Raw genomic sequence first — 13,212 nt, forward strand, 5'->3', positions numbered from 1 at the left:
ACGCCTGTGTCCAGGGCAATCCCGTATAAAGCCTTTTCATAAGACTAAGATGCCCTATTAGTTAGTCATAGATACAGAGAGTTCTTTCTCTGTTACTTTTGTAACAGTACCAAACACTGTTATTTGTTATGTATCTTGTAGATTTTAATATAATTGATGATTTTCATTCTCACAGATTTATATAAACCTAGATTAAAACTACAAACTGCTGTAGCATCATTATAAGATACTTGAGAGGAAGACTGTAACTACAAATTCCAGGAAAAAGAAAAAGAAAAATGAGATTGTTTTCAAACTGATTACCAACTGCATCTCATTGCCCAGCAGTATGAGGAAACAGATTTGAAAACATAGTGTCAAGATTAGTGGGGCCTTTGAGCCATAGTCTCAAATTGGGTCCCATCACTTTACCTGGCAACAGTGCCAATTTAGCAGGCATCGAGCTGTGCAGAAAGATTTGCATGTAAATGAAAACAGTTCGGGGCATTCTGCTTTGCCTCAGTAAAAAAGAAACATCACTTTTCACTGACACTACAAAAATAAAATGGAGGTTAACACAAAAGGAATCAGGGCAGAGTCCATTGCTGGGAGAGCTAATTTGGCAGATGCACCAAACTCTTAGACATTATGGGCCGTGCTTCTAGTGAGCACGAAAGAATTTGAAAAATGCAGGTGTGAAAGATATTAAAGGACAAAGCACAGATATAACATTCTGAAATTTATAGGAGAAAAAAAATCACCATATTAAGAATCATTATTTTATTTTTAATATTATTTTTAAAGTTTTATATACTTTAATTTATAACTCATGCTTTACATAATAATATATATGAATTTTTTTATGTAATTGAAATAAAATAAAGAAGGGCCTCAAACATTATAATGTAGTATTTTGTGCCTCATCCTTAGAGTGGATTTTTGAAAATTCATTGTAGCCCTCCACCTTTATCTTAGAATCATGATGGCCTGGATTTGATGTCATTAGACTTTAACAGATTATCTCAGTCATATAGTTCTCATAAAGCCCAGTCATCCTGGGATGAAGGCTTTTAATTTCTACCCAGATTGAACAAAATACCCTTTCTCTACTACTTCATTCATTCATGTAGTCATTCATTCAATAAATACATAGTTAGTGCTTTACTATGTTTAAGGACCATGTGAAATAGTATAAGGCATAGAGAAATGTGATCCGTCAGATTTTTGTACTCAAGAAGATTATGGTCCAATATAAGATAAAATATATGCCTAAATAAAGACCGCCGAAGACAGAACTACAAAATATACATACCATAAAAGTAGTACTAAGAAAGTGCCTGATAATTCAAGGAAGAAAGAGAGAGAAAGAAGAAGAGTGAATGAGTGAGTGAGTAAATGAGACGCCAATTTGGAAGAAAAGAAACACTTCCTACGTGGAGTATGGAGTCCTCTCTCTTCCACTTACTAAGTATTGAATATGTTTTAGAATGGTTTATGTTCTGTCCAGAAGCCTTAAAAACAAGGATTCAGGGTCTCCCCAGCATCTGTTAAAGCACCAGACCCACAGAAGCCATTCAGCAAATCTTTCTTAAACTGAATAAATTAATGAATGAATATTTTTATTTGGTTTTGTAGACACTAGCGTGTGATCTTATGAAAACAATACATATAGCTTATTTATTCCTTGTTGCAAAACTGAAACAAAAACACACTGTTTTGTAAAGAACAGAATACATTCATAAGTATCAATGTCATTTAAATGTTTAAGGTATATATTTTTTTAATTGCGAAGATAAAGGGACTTGTATTTTATGACTCTCCTTGTTACTAAGATTGAACACTACTGAGATTACAATTTGTAAGATACACATAAAGCTACTAAAATTCAGGATTTTGTTTTACTCTAAATTCATTTTGGTGCAAAGAGAACTATGACCTTACAAATTAAACTCAATTTTTTTCTTTCACTTTATGATTTCACTCTGCAGGGGTTCGCTATAATGTGTTTTTCACAAAAGGCACTGGAAGAATCATTATCCTCCTGCAAACAATGTTTTCTTTCACATTATTCTCAAGTTACAGGCACTTAAAAATATGAAAATCATATTGAGTTCCTGCATTATCGTCCTATACTTGTGACTTCAGGACAACAATTATTACTTTAGTTGTCAATATAGCTTTTAAGAAAATACCAAAATTGAGTAGTAAGGCTGGGTTACATCTAAGAATTTTAAAGTATTAAAAAAGTTTGTCTTTTAAGTTTGAAGGTAGCCTAACATAAATTCAGGTTCTTAATTAAGTACTTTCCGAAAATATTTTTTAAAATAAGTCACTAATAGAATAAGGTAATTAAAATTAATGATCCAACAGTATGTTGTACTCACACAAATTAACCATTAGAATGCTAAAGAGTTCCAAGTGATAGAATGCCCTTCAAATAAATAAATCAGGCTCAAAGTAAAATATATTCTCTCTGTGGGAGAGTCTATAAAAGCAAATATTGAATCACTTTTCAGCAATATTGATTCTCACCAATAAGTCTGGAAAATAACAACATTATTTCCAAACAAGAGAGATGACTAGTTCATTTTACACCCACAAAGGATGAAAGATATAGTTAGCAGAATCAGTCAAAACACAGCATATATAGTACATACACAGACACACACGTAAATATATAGATATAGAGATAGAGATACACTTTGTTCTGATTGACTGATATATATATTATATGTATATATTATATGTATATTGGCTAATATATATATTATATGTATATAATATACATATTGGCTAATATGTGTGTGTATATATATATATATATATATATATATAATCAACCACTTCTACAATTCACCAGGAAAGTGATTTTAGACTAATTATTTAAACTATCTAAGTCTTAGCTTTCTCAACTGTAAATTGGGGAAAATTATATTTACATTACAGCAGCCTTGGGAAAATTCAACAAGATGAACACATAGCATGGTAGCTAGCATACAGTACATGCTCAATGAATGATAGTGATAATAATGAGGATGATGTCAAAGATGTGTCCAAGGCAAGGATTGACCAAGAGATGGAACAAATGCCCACTGCTGCTCAGGTGGCTAGGCAGAGAAACCACTGCGGAAATCCTAAAGAAATCAAATTAGGACCCAAGGTGGCTGACTTGGACATTCTGCCAGAGAATCAAGCTGCAGTGTGATAATTGCTTCTACTATTTCTCCTCATATAATACATTTTGTCAACTGCCTCAATACTTAGAAACCAAAATAGTGATTAGTGATAAAATTTTCGAGATGGAAATCCAACAGTATGAAAGGCATTTTCCATTGAGAGTTGAATATTCATCAAATAATACCGAAGACACAGCTTCCCATTTTGTCTATAAGTAAAACTACCAGCCTGTATACAAAGCATGTTTGCTAGGACTGAAACAAATGTGGCTAACCAATCCTCCAAATACTTCAAATAGCATATATCCTGGCAAAACCCAAGGCTAGTCTTGAAACTCAGCTTACGTAAGTAAAGCAGAAAGTAGAGGCATCAAAATGGACAAGAATAAAGATATTAGCAAGTGCATTTTTATAAAATCAAAACAATCCTTTAACTATAGTTAATCTTTTCCAGAAATGAACTTACAAACGTCTAGTTTTATTTGCAATTCTACTGATTAGGAAGATCAGTGATGCAATGACTAAGGCAAACAAGGTGATTTTTTTTTTAAAATTAAGTTTATTGGGGTGACAATTATTACTGAAGTTATATTTTGAGCCAAGCTAGTGGCAACAGAGATGAAAAAAGCAGGTACATGTGAAAGATACATGTCAATCGATGTCAATAAATTAACTGGTAAATAACAGGACATTTGGAATAAGTGGCAAGAAAGAGTCTGGCTTAATGCAAAACTGACTTAACTTGATCTGTGTTCCCCATAACAAAATAGGGATCACGGGAAGAAGAGCCAGTTTTGATCTAGAAATGATGAGCTCAGTTTGAGACAAATAATAGAAATGTTACAGGTATACCTCGTTTTATTGTGCTTTGCTTTATTGCATTTCACAGATACTGTATTTTTTATAAATTAAAGGTTTGTGGCAACCCTGCGGTTAGCAGGTTTTTGGGCACTGCTTTCTCACTGAAAGAAATGGTTAGCATTTCTTTAGTAATAAATTATTTTTAACTAATAATGAACTTTTTTTTTAGATATATGCTATTACACACTTAATCAGCTATGGTATAGTGTAAGCACAAATTTTACACGCATTGGGAAACCAAAAAATTCACGTCTCATTTTATTGAGACATTTGCTTTATTGTGGCGGTCTAAAATAGAACCTGAAATATCTGATGATGCCTGTATTAATATCTGGTGAACCTGAAAATGCCTGTATTACTTTGAAAAATATTATAATACTTGTTTCTTATTTTATATATTAACAGGTAGAAATAAATTGAAATGAAAATTCATTAAGTTTAAGAGACGAAAAACAAAAGATGATAGGACTCTGAATTATAGCATAAAATGAAGAAAAATATGTCTTGATAGTGATAAATGCTACATCTCAAAAAATGAGTTCCTTCGTGAAGTAAGTCTGCTTCTCACACTATGTGCAGATCACTGAACACAATAGCTAAGAAAACCCTAAGGTATCATCCTTTAAACAACTTAGAGAGGTGGAATACTTGCTAGATGACATTTGGCCTTACAAAAATGGAGCATTTCCCATGTGATATATGGGAACAACATGAGCATTTTGCTCAAAAATAATCTGGGGTAATATTTATACTTACAAAAACTCTATTCAGAAAGAACAGTTAACAAGCAAACATTTCCTATGTTTTGCAATACTAGGAAGGAAAAAAAACAGCTTTTTTATTATTCCTTTCAAAGTGGACTGTCATTTTCTATTCTCGAGAGTATTGTAGTTAAAATAATCCTTGTTTTCCAACAAAAAAGATGTTTAAATGGGTCATGATCAACTAATCAGAATATGAGCAATACATATGCATGTTCATATATATACACACATATATTTGTACAAATATACATAGACATTATTTATGCAGTGAAAATACTGTGTTTCCCCGAAAATAAGACCTAGCCGGACCATCAGATCTAATGCGTCTTTTGGAGCAAAAATTAATAAAAGACCCGGTCTTATTTTAATATAATATAAGACCGGGTCTTATAATATAATATAACATTATATAATATAATATAACATAACATAATATAATAATATAATACCAGGTCTTATATAATATAATATCGGGTCTTTATAATATAATATAATAATAATATAATATAATATAATATAATATAATATAATATAATATAATACCGGGTCTTATATTAATTTTTGATCCAAAAGACTCATTAGAGCTGATGGTCCAGCTAGGTCTTATTTTTGGGGAAACACAATAAGGTTAAAATGACCATTTTAACTTAATCACAAATTGGAAACTTTAAAAAGCTATTCTTTCCCTTTAAAATCACAAGCTCAAAATTATATACAAATGGGGAAAAGGGCATCAATAATGAGTTATTTTTATTCTTCTGACTTCATAAATTTTTTATGTGTAAAAGGTACACATCATTGGTCTTGAGACAGACACTGGAAAATTACTGCTTAGGCAAACATCACTGATGTCAAGATAGTAACTAGTTTAGCAGAGTCAAAATCTTTCCTAAAGGGAATTTCCCGAATAATGGGTCAGCTAATACCTCTGATCATTAGAATAATATACAATGATTTCTTAGCTCAGACTCTAGATGATATTGCTTTCTGGGGAGTAAGTTTTCAAATCCCTACATCTCTATTAATTATGCCTTAAGAATAATTACCTCACCTGGAAAATAATGACCTAAAGGACTAAAGGAAACAATAAATAATTATAAATGGGAGTTTACTGCATTAAAGTACACTGAAAAAACTGTTATCTTTCTGAAAGATATGACAAGAAGATTCTATGGACACTTTAAATGGAGCCTTCTAACAAAAGGTCTGGGAAAGATTTAAATCTCCTGCTGCCCTTTCTAGAACCATACTGACTAGCTGGTCAGGACCTTAGGTTGCTGTTTTCATTTATGAGATAACATATTTGGATCATCTTCAGATAGCTTAACTAAGTGATACAGGGATGAGGCAGCTGTGGTGTGGCAGTCGCCATCACTCGAAGAACAAAGCTACAAACACACACCCTCTCCCCACCCACACCACCCACACCTTTTGCAGCTGATCCCAGTGGGGGCCCCCAGGACTGCTTAGGCAGCACAGCTGTGCATCTGGCTGCAGGCACAGCACTGGGATTTCAGGGGCTCAGAACCCCATTATCTATCATATTCTCCCATGGGGGTGGTGCCCTGAGACAGAGGGGACCTGGTCACAAAGGAGATGCACACCTCCCAAAGGGATCTTCTACTGTCATAAAGCCAGAACAGGGTAAGAGAAAACAAAACGCTCCAGAGCCAGATCCTGGAAAATAACAGAAAGACCTCTTCGTATCAACATGCTGAAGAATTCATTGATTTAGATGCATAGGAAGGAAATAACCCATTGTACCATGAACAACCAAGGTAACAAGCCAGCTCAGAAAGAAAATGAAAAATCTCCAGAAAATAAACTCAAAGACATTGAAATATGTGACCTAAATGACAGAGAATTCAAGATTGCTGTTCTGAAAAAACTCAATGAGATGCAAGAAAACTCAGATATGCAATTCAATGAACTTAGAAATAAAAATCAATGAACAAAATGAATACTTTAGCAAAGAGAATGAAATTTTTAAAAAGAACCACATATAAATTCTGGAGCTGAAGAGCTCAATAAAAGAGATGAGGAGCTAAAGAGCTCAATAAAAGAGATGAGGAATGAAACAGCGAGCTTAGAAAATAGAGCTGACCAGAAGGAAAGAATTAGTGATATTGAAGATAGAAATCTGGAAATGACACAGATGGAAGAAGAAAAAGACTTGAGAGTTAAAGGAAATGAAAGAACTCTTACAAGAACCATCTGACTCCATCAGAAAGAGCAATATAAGAATAATGGGTATACCAGGAGAAGATAGGGAGAAGGGCACAGAGAGCCTACTCAAATATTCAACGAGAATTTCCAAAACCTATGAAAAGAACTGGATCCTGGAACCCAAGAAGCAAACAGAACACCTAATTACCTCAACCCTAAAAGGCCTTCTCCAAGGCACATCATACTGAAACTGTCAAAAATTAACAACGAAGAAAGAATTCTCAAAGCAGCAGGGGAAAAGAACATAGTAACCTACAAAGGAAAGTCCATTAGATTATCATCATATTTTTCAGCAGAAACTCTACAACCTAGGAAGAACTGGAATCAAATAATCAAGCTATTAAAAGAGAGAAATTAGCAGCCAAGAATAACATATCCAGTAAAGTTACCCTTTGATGTGAAGGAGGAATAAAGACCTTTCCAGATATACAGAAGCAGAAGGAATTTTCCACCACAAGGCCTGCATTACAAGAAGTACAGAGGAGGTAACTCTACATGAAACAAAAAGACAAAAGGATACAAAACTATGAGTAAGATGACTAATAGAAAGATAGAAGCAGGAAATGGCAACCCCTATACAGATTAGGGCAATATACACTTACACATAACAGAAAGGGTAAAGAAGATAAAAACATAAAAAATGAAAAAGAGAAGAAAAAGAAGAAAACTTGCTACTGCTCAGAAATAAACTCAGAAATAAACTCACAGCATAAACAGGGAAAATTTGTGACAACCAAAACATAAAAAGGAGAAGGAGTAAGGTCTGAATTTGCAAAAGGAAATGGAGATGAGATCCATGCTAAAGAAAAAGGACTACTGTATATATGAAACTTCCTTTTCCATAAACTTAATGGTAACCATTCAAAAAAAGAAAAAATCCAGAACTGAGATACGTAATATTAAAAAAGAGAAAACAAAGAAAAAAAAAATCATAGAATATCACCAAACTACAACAATAGAGAGAACCACAAAGGCAAAGAAACAATGGAGACACCAAGCTATCAGAAAACAAAAGATAAAATGGCTATAGGACATCCTCATATGTCAATAACCACCCTAAATATAAATAGACTGAACTCACCAATCAAAAGGCACAGAGTAGCAGATTGGATTAAAAAACAAAACCCAACCATACGCTTTCTCCAAGAGACACATCTCAGCTTCAAGGACAAATATAGACTCAAAATGAAAGGGTGGAAAATGATACTCCAAGCAAATGGTATCCAGAGAAATGGTATCCATATCTGATGAAACAGACTTTAGAATAAAAAAGTTAACAAAGATGGATATTTCAAAATAATAAAGGGGATAATACATCAAGAAGATGTAACACTTATCAATATATAAGTTCTCAATCAGAGAGCACCAAAATATATAAAGCAACTATTAACAGAACTAAAGGGAGAAACTGACAAAAACACAATTATAGTAGGGGACATAAATACCCCATTGGAAGCCGTGGATAGATGATTCAAACAGAAAATCAATAAGGAAATATCAGCCTTAGACCAAATGGACATAATTGATATTTATAGAGTCTTACATCCTAGAACCTAAAAGACTATACATTCTTTTCTAGTGCACAAGGAACACTCAATAATAGACTACATGTTGGGACACAAAACAAGCCTCAGCAAATTTAAGAAGATTGAAATCATACCAAGCATATTCTTGGACCACAGTGCTTTGAAATTGCAGATCAACTGCAAAAAGAAAGTTGGGGGAGAAAAAGAAAAGCAAATATGTGGGGATTAAACAACGCACTACTAAAAAATGACTGGGTCAAGAAAGAAATAAAAGAATAGATCAAAAGATACATAGACACAAACAAGAATGAAAATACAACTTATCAAAATCTTTGGGATGCAACCAAAACAGTAATAAAAGACAAGTTTATATCATTACAGGCCTATCTCAAAAAACAAGAAAAATCCCAAATAAACAACCAAACTTACATCTTAAAGAATTTGAAGAAGAACAAATGAAATCCAAAGTCAGCAAAAGAAAGGAAATAATAAAAATGAGAGCAGAATTAAATGAATTAGAGAAATAACAGACAATAGAAAAAAAAATCCATGCAACAAAGAGATGGTTCGTTGAAAATATTAATAAAATTGACAAACCCTTGGCTAGACTCACTATGGAAAAAAGAGAAAAGACACAAAATCAGAAACGAAAGAGAAGACGTTATGAAGGATACCACAGAAACACAAAGGATCATATAAGAATACTATGAAGGACTATATACCACCAAATTCAATAACCTAGAAGAAATGGACAAGTTCTTAGAAATATATAAGCTTTCTAGACTGAATTCCAAAAAACTGGAAAATCTAAATAGACCAATCAACAGTAAGAAAATCGAAACAATCATCCAAAACCTCCTCAAAAGCAAAAGTCCAGGACCAGATGGCTTCACTAGTAAAATCTACAAACATTCAAGAATGATTTGATACCTGTCTGCCTCAAACTCTTCCTAAAAACTGAAGAGGCAATATTTCTTAACTCACTTTATGAAGCCAGCATTACCCTAATACCAAAACCTTGTAAGGATGACACAAAAAAAGAAAACGACGGACAAATATCTCTGATGAATGCGGACGTAAAACTCCTAAACAAAACACTAGCAAATCAAATAATATAATACATTAAAAAGATTATAGACCTGGAAGGTATTGTGCTAAGCCACGTATGTCAGACAGAAACACAGATGCAACGTGATTTTGCTTATATGTGGAATCTAAAGAACAAAATAAACAAACAAAACAGAAACAAACACATAGATACCGAGAACATTTTGATGGTTGCCAGATAGGAGTGGGATTGGGGATGAGTGAAAAAGGGGAAGAGATTAAGAACTATAAATTGATTGATACAAAGTACTCATGGGAATGTAGTACACAGCATAAGGAATATAGTCAATAATATTGTACTAATTGTGCATCGTGTCAGATGGCTACTAGATTTATCGGGGTGATAGATGGAAGGGAGTTAGGGGGAGGGTGAAAAAGTGAAGGGATTAAGCATTACAAATCGGTAGTTACAAAATAAACATGGGGATGTAAAGTAAAGCTTAGAGAATATGTAATATGGTAATAACTATGCATAGTGCCAGATGGGTACTAGACTAATCAGGGGAATCACTTCTTAAATTATATAAATGTCTAACCACTATGCTGTACACCTAAAATTTTATGCTGTACACCTAAAATTAATATAAAATAATATTGAAAGTCAAAGTTAATAAAATGTTAAAAAAAAGATTATATATCACAATCAAGTAGAGTTCATGCCAGGGGCACACGGAGGATTCAACATAGGTAGTTCAATCAATATGATAAAACACATAAACAAATTAAGCATAAAAATCACATGATTATATGAATGAATACAGAAAAAATATTTGACAATATCCATTTATGATTAAAACACTTAATAAAATGAGTATAGAAGGAAAGTACCTCAACATAATAAGGGCCATATATGACAAACCCTCAGCTAATATCATACTTAATGGTGAAAACTGAAAGCTTTCCCTTTACCATCAGGAGAAAAACAGGGTTGTCCCCATCATCATTGTATTTCAACATAGTATTAGAAGTCCTAGCCAGAGCAATCAGGCAAGAGAACGAAATAAAAGGCATCCAAATTGTGAATGAAGAAGTTACATTGTCACTTTTTGCAGAATACATGATTCTTCATATAGAAAAACCCTAAAGACTGAAAAAAAAAACCTATTAGAAACAATAAACAAATATAGTAAAGTTGCAAGATATAATATCAATGTACAAAAATCCATTGTGTTCCTATATACTAACAATGAAATTTCAAATAAACAAATAAATAAATAGAAACAATTCCTTTTGCAATTGCAACAACAACAAAACATCAAATACCTAGGAATAAACTAAACAAAGGATATGAAGGACCTATACACTGAAAATTAGAAGACATTCTTAAAAGAATTGAAGAAGTCACAAAGAAATGGTAAGATTTTTAGTGTTCAAGGATTGGAAGAATCAACATAAAATGGCCATATTACCGAAAAATCCCAATGGCTTTTTTTTTTTTGAAGAAATAGAACAAAACATCATCAGAATTGTATGGAATTACAAAAGACCCAAATAGCCTAGGCTATGAAGAAAGAACAAGGCTGGAGGTATCATATTCCCTGACTTCAATTTATACTACAAAGCAACAATAATCAAAACAGCATAGTATTGGCAGAAAAACAGACCCACAGACCAATGGAATAGAATTGGGAATTCAGAAATAAACTCACACATATATATGGGCAGATAGTTTTTGACAAAGGAGCCAAAAACATACAATGGAGAAAAGAAAGCCTCTTCATAAACGGTTCTGGGGAAAGTGGAAAGTCACATGCAAAAGAACAAAACCAGTGACCATACATCACAATTAACTCAAAATGGATCAAAGACCTAAACATAAGATCTGAAAAAATAAATTGCATAGAAGATAGCATAGGTACTAAACTAATGGACCTTGGATTCAGAGAAGGTTTTCTGAATTTGACCTCAAAGGCAAGGGAAGTAAAAGCAAAAATAAATGAATGCGATGATATCAGACTAAAAAGTTTCTGCACAGCAAAAGAAACCATCAACAAAGCAAAGAAGTAACCAATCGAATGGGAGAAGATATTTGCAAACAACACTTCCAATAAGGGGCTAATATCCCTAATATATAAAGAACTCATACAACTCAACAACAACAACAAAAATCCAATTAAAAAATGGACAGAGGACCTGAATAGACACCTTCCCAAGAAGATAAACAAACAGCCAACAGATATGTGGAAAAATGTCAACTTCCCACTAGCCATTAGGGAAATGCAAATAAAAGCCACAAGGAGATACCACCTCACACCTGTTAGAATGGCTATTATCCACAAGACAAATAATAAGAAGTGTTGGAGAGGTTTTAGAGAAAAAGGAGCCCTCATATACTGCTCGTAGCAATGTAAATTGGTACAACCACTATTGAAAACAGTATGGAGGTTCCTCAAAAAATTAAGAATAGAATTACCATATGACCTAGCTGTCCCTTTTCTGGGTATTTACCCCCAAAAATCTGAAAACATTTATCTGTAAAAATATATGCACCCCTATGTTCACTACAGCATTATTCACGGTGGCCAAGACATGGAAATAACCAAAGTATCCTTCAATAGATGACTGGATAAAGATCTGGCACATATATACAATGGAGTATTACTCAGGCCATAAAAAAGGATGACTGCCATTTGTAATAATATGGATGCACCTTGAGATTATTATGCTAAGTGAAATAAGCCAGACGGAAAAAGTGGAGACCCATATGATTTCACTTATAATGTGGGATATAAAACTGAAAGAAACAAACAAACAAGACGAATAAACAAACAAAAAATCATAGACACAGAAAACAATTTAGTGGTTACCAGAGGGTAAGAGTGGGGGATGGAAGAGGGTAAGGGGGATCAAATATATGATGATGGAAGGAAAACTGACTCTGGGTGGTGAACACACAATGCAATATATAGATGATGTATTATAGAATTGTATACTTGAAACCTACATAATTTTACTAACCAATGTCATCCCAATAAATTTAATAAAAAATTTAAAAAATAATCCCAAAAAGAAATGAATAAAAAAAGTGAATATTATTTAAGAAAAAACAAAGAAGTATTTGTTCAACCAGTTTTTATTGAAGAAGAAAAATATGGGTGGAAGAGTTGGGATGAAAAGAAAAGAGGCAAAGAGGGTTCTTAGGCATGAAGAAAAGGAGACAATAAAGAATGAGTTAATAAAAGAATAAAACCTAGACATTCCATTTTTCTTAGTTTGGGGCTCAAATCTCAGCTAAAACCAAAACGGAATTTTGTCTGAAGTGCTCAAACAGAAATATATTTTATCCATTCATAAAAGAAGAATGGCAGAGTTTTTATGCAAGGCAACTCAACAATATGAATTAGTAATTAGGATATTAAACAGAAATCAGGGCTGAGGTTTACTCAAATCTGCCTACTTTTTAGGACAAGTTTTTATCTTATCGAAAAACATGGGAATAATCTCTAGACTTTGACATCTGATTACATTTGAGACTACCTTTCATCTGTAACGTGTATGTTTCCTTCGGCTCACTATGGTCAAGCTTGCTTTTCTCCTCATATCTTTAGAATTTGTTTTCTTTCATTAAGCTGC

General features: G+C 33.1%; 2 protein-coding genes across 4 annotated transcripts in view; one reads left to right on the plus strand and one right to left on the minus strand.

Annotated features, from left to right (window-relative positions):
- Positions 1-13,212, minus strand: part of CTNNA3 (catenin alpha 3) — a 1,431,866-nt gene that overhangs the window by 1,004,390 nt on the left and 414,264 nt on the right. The window lies entirely within an intron of this gene.
- LRRTM3 (leucine rich repeat transmembrane neuronal 3) overlaps positions 1-13,212 on the plus strand; it is a 163,513-nt gene that overhangs the window by 147,364 nt on the left and 2,937 nt on the right. The window lies entirely within an intron of this gene.

The sequence above is a fragment of the Rhinolophus ferrumequinum genome, chromosome 16 (genome assembly GCF_004115265.2).
Source record: "Rhinolophus ferrumequinum isolate MPI-CBG mRhiFer1 chromosome 16, mRhiFer1_v1.p, whole genome shotgun sequence".
NCBI classification, from domain to species: domain Eukaryota; kingdom Metazoa; phylum Chordata; class Mammalia; order Chiroptera; family Rhinolophidae; genus Rhinolophus; species Rhinolophus ferrumequinum.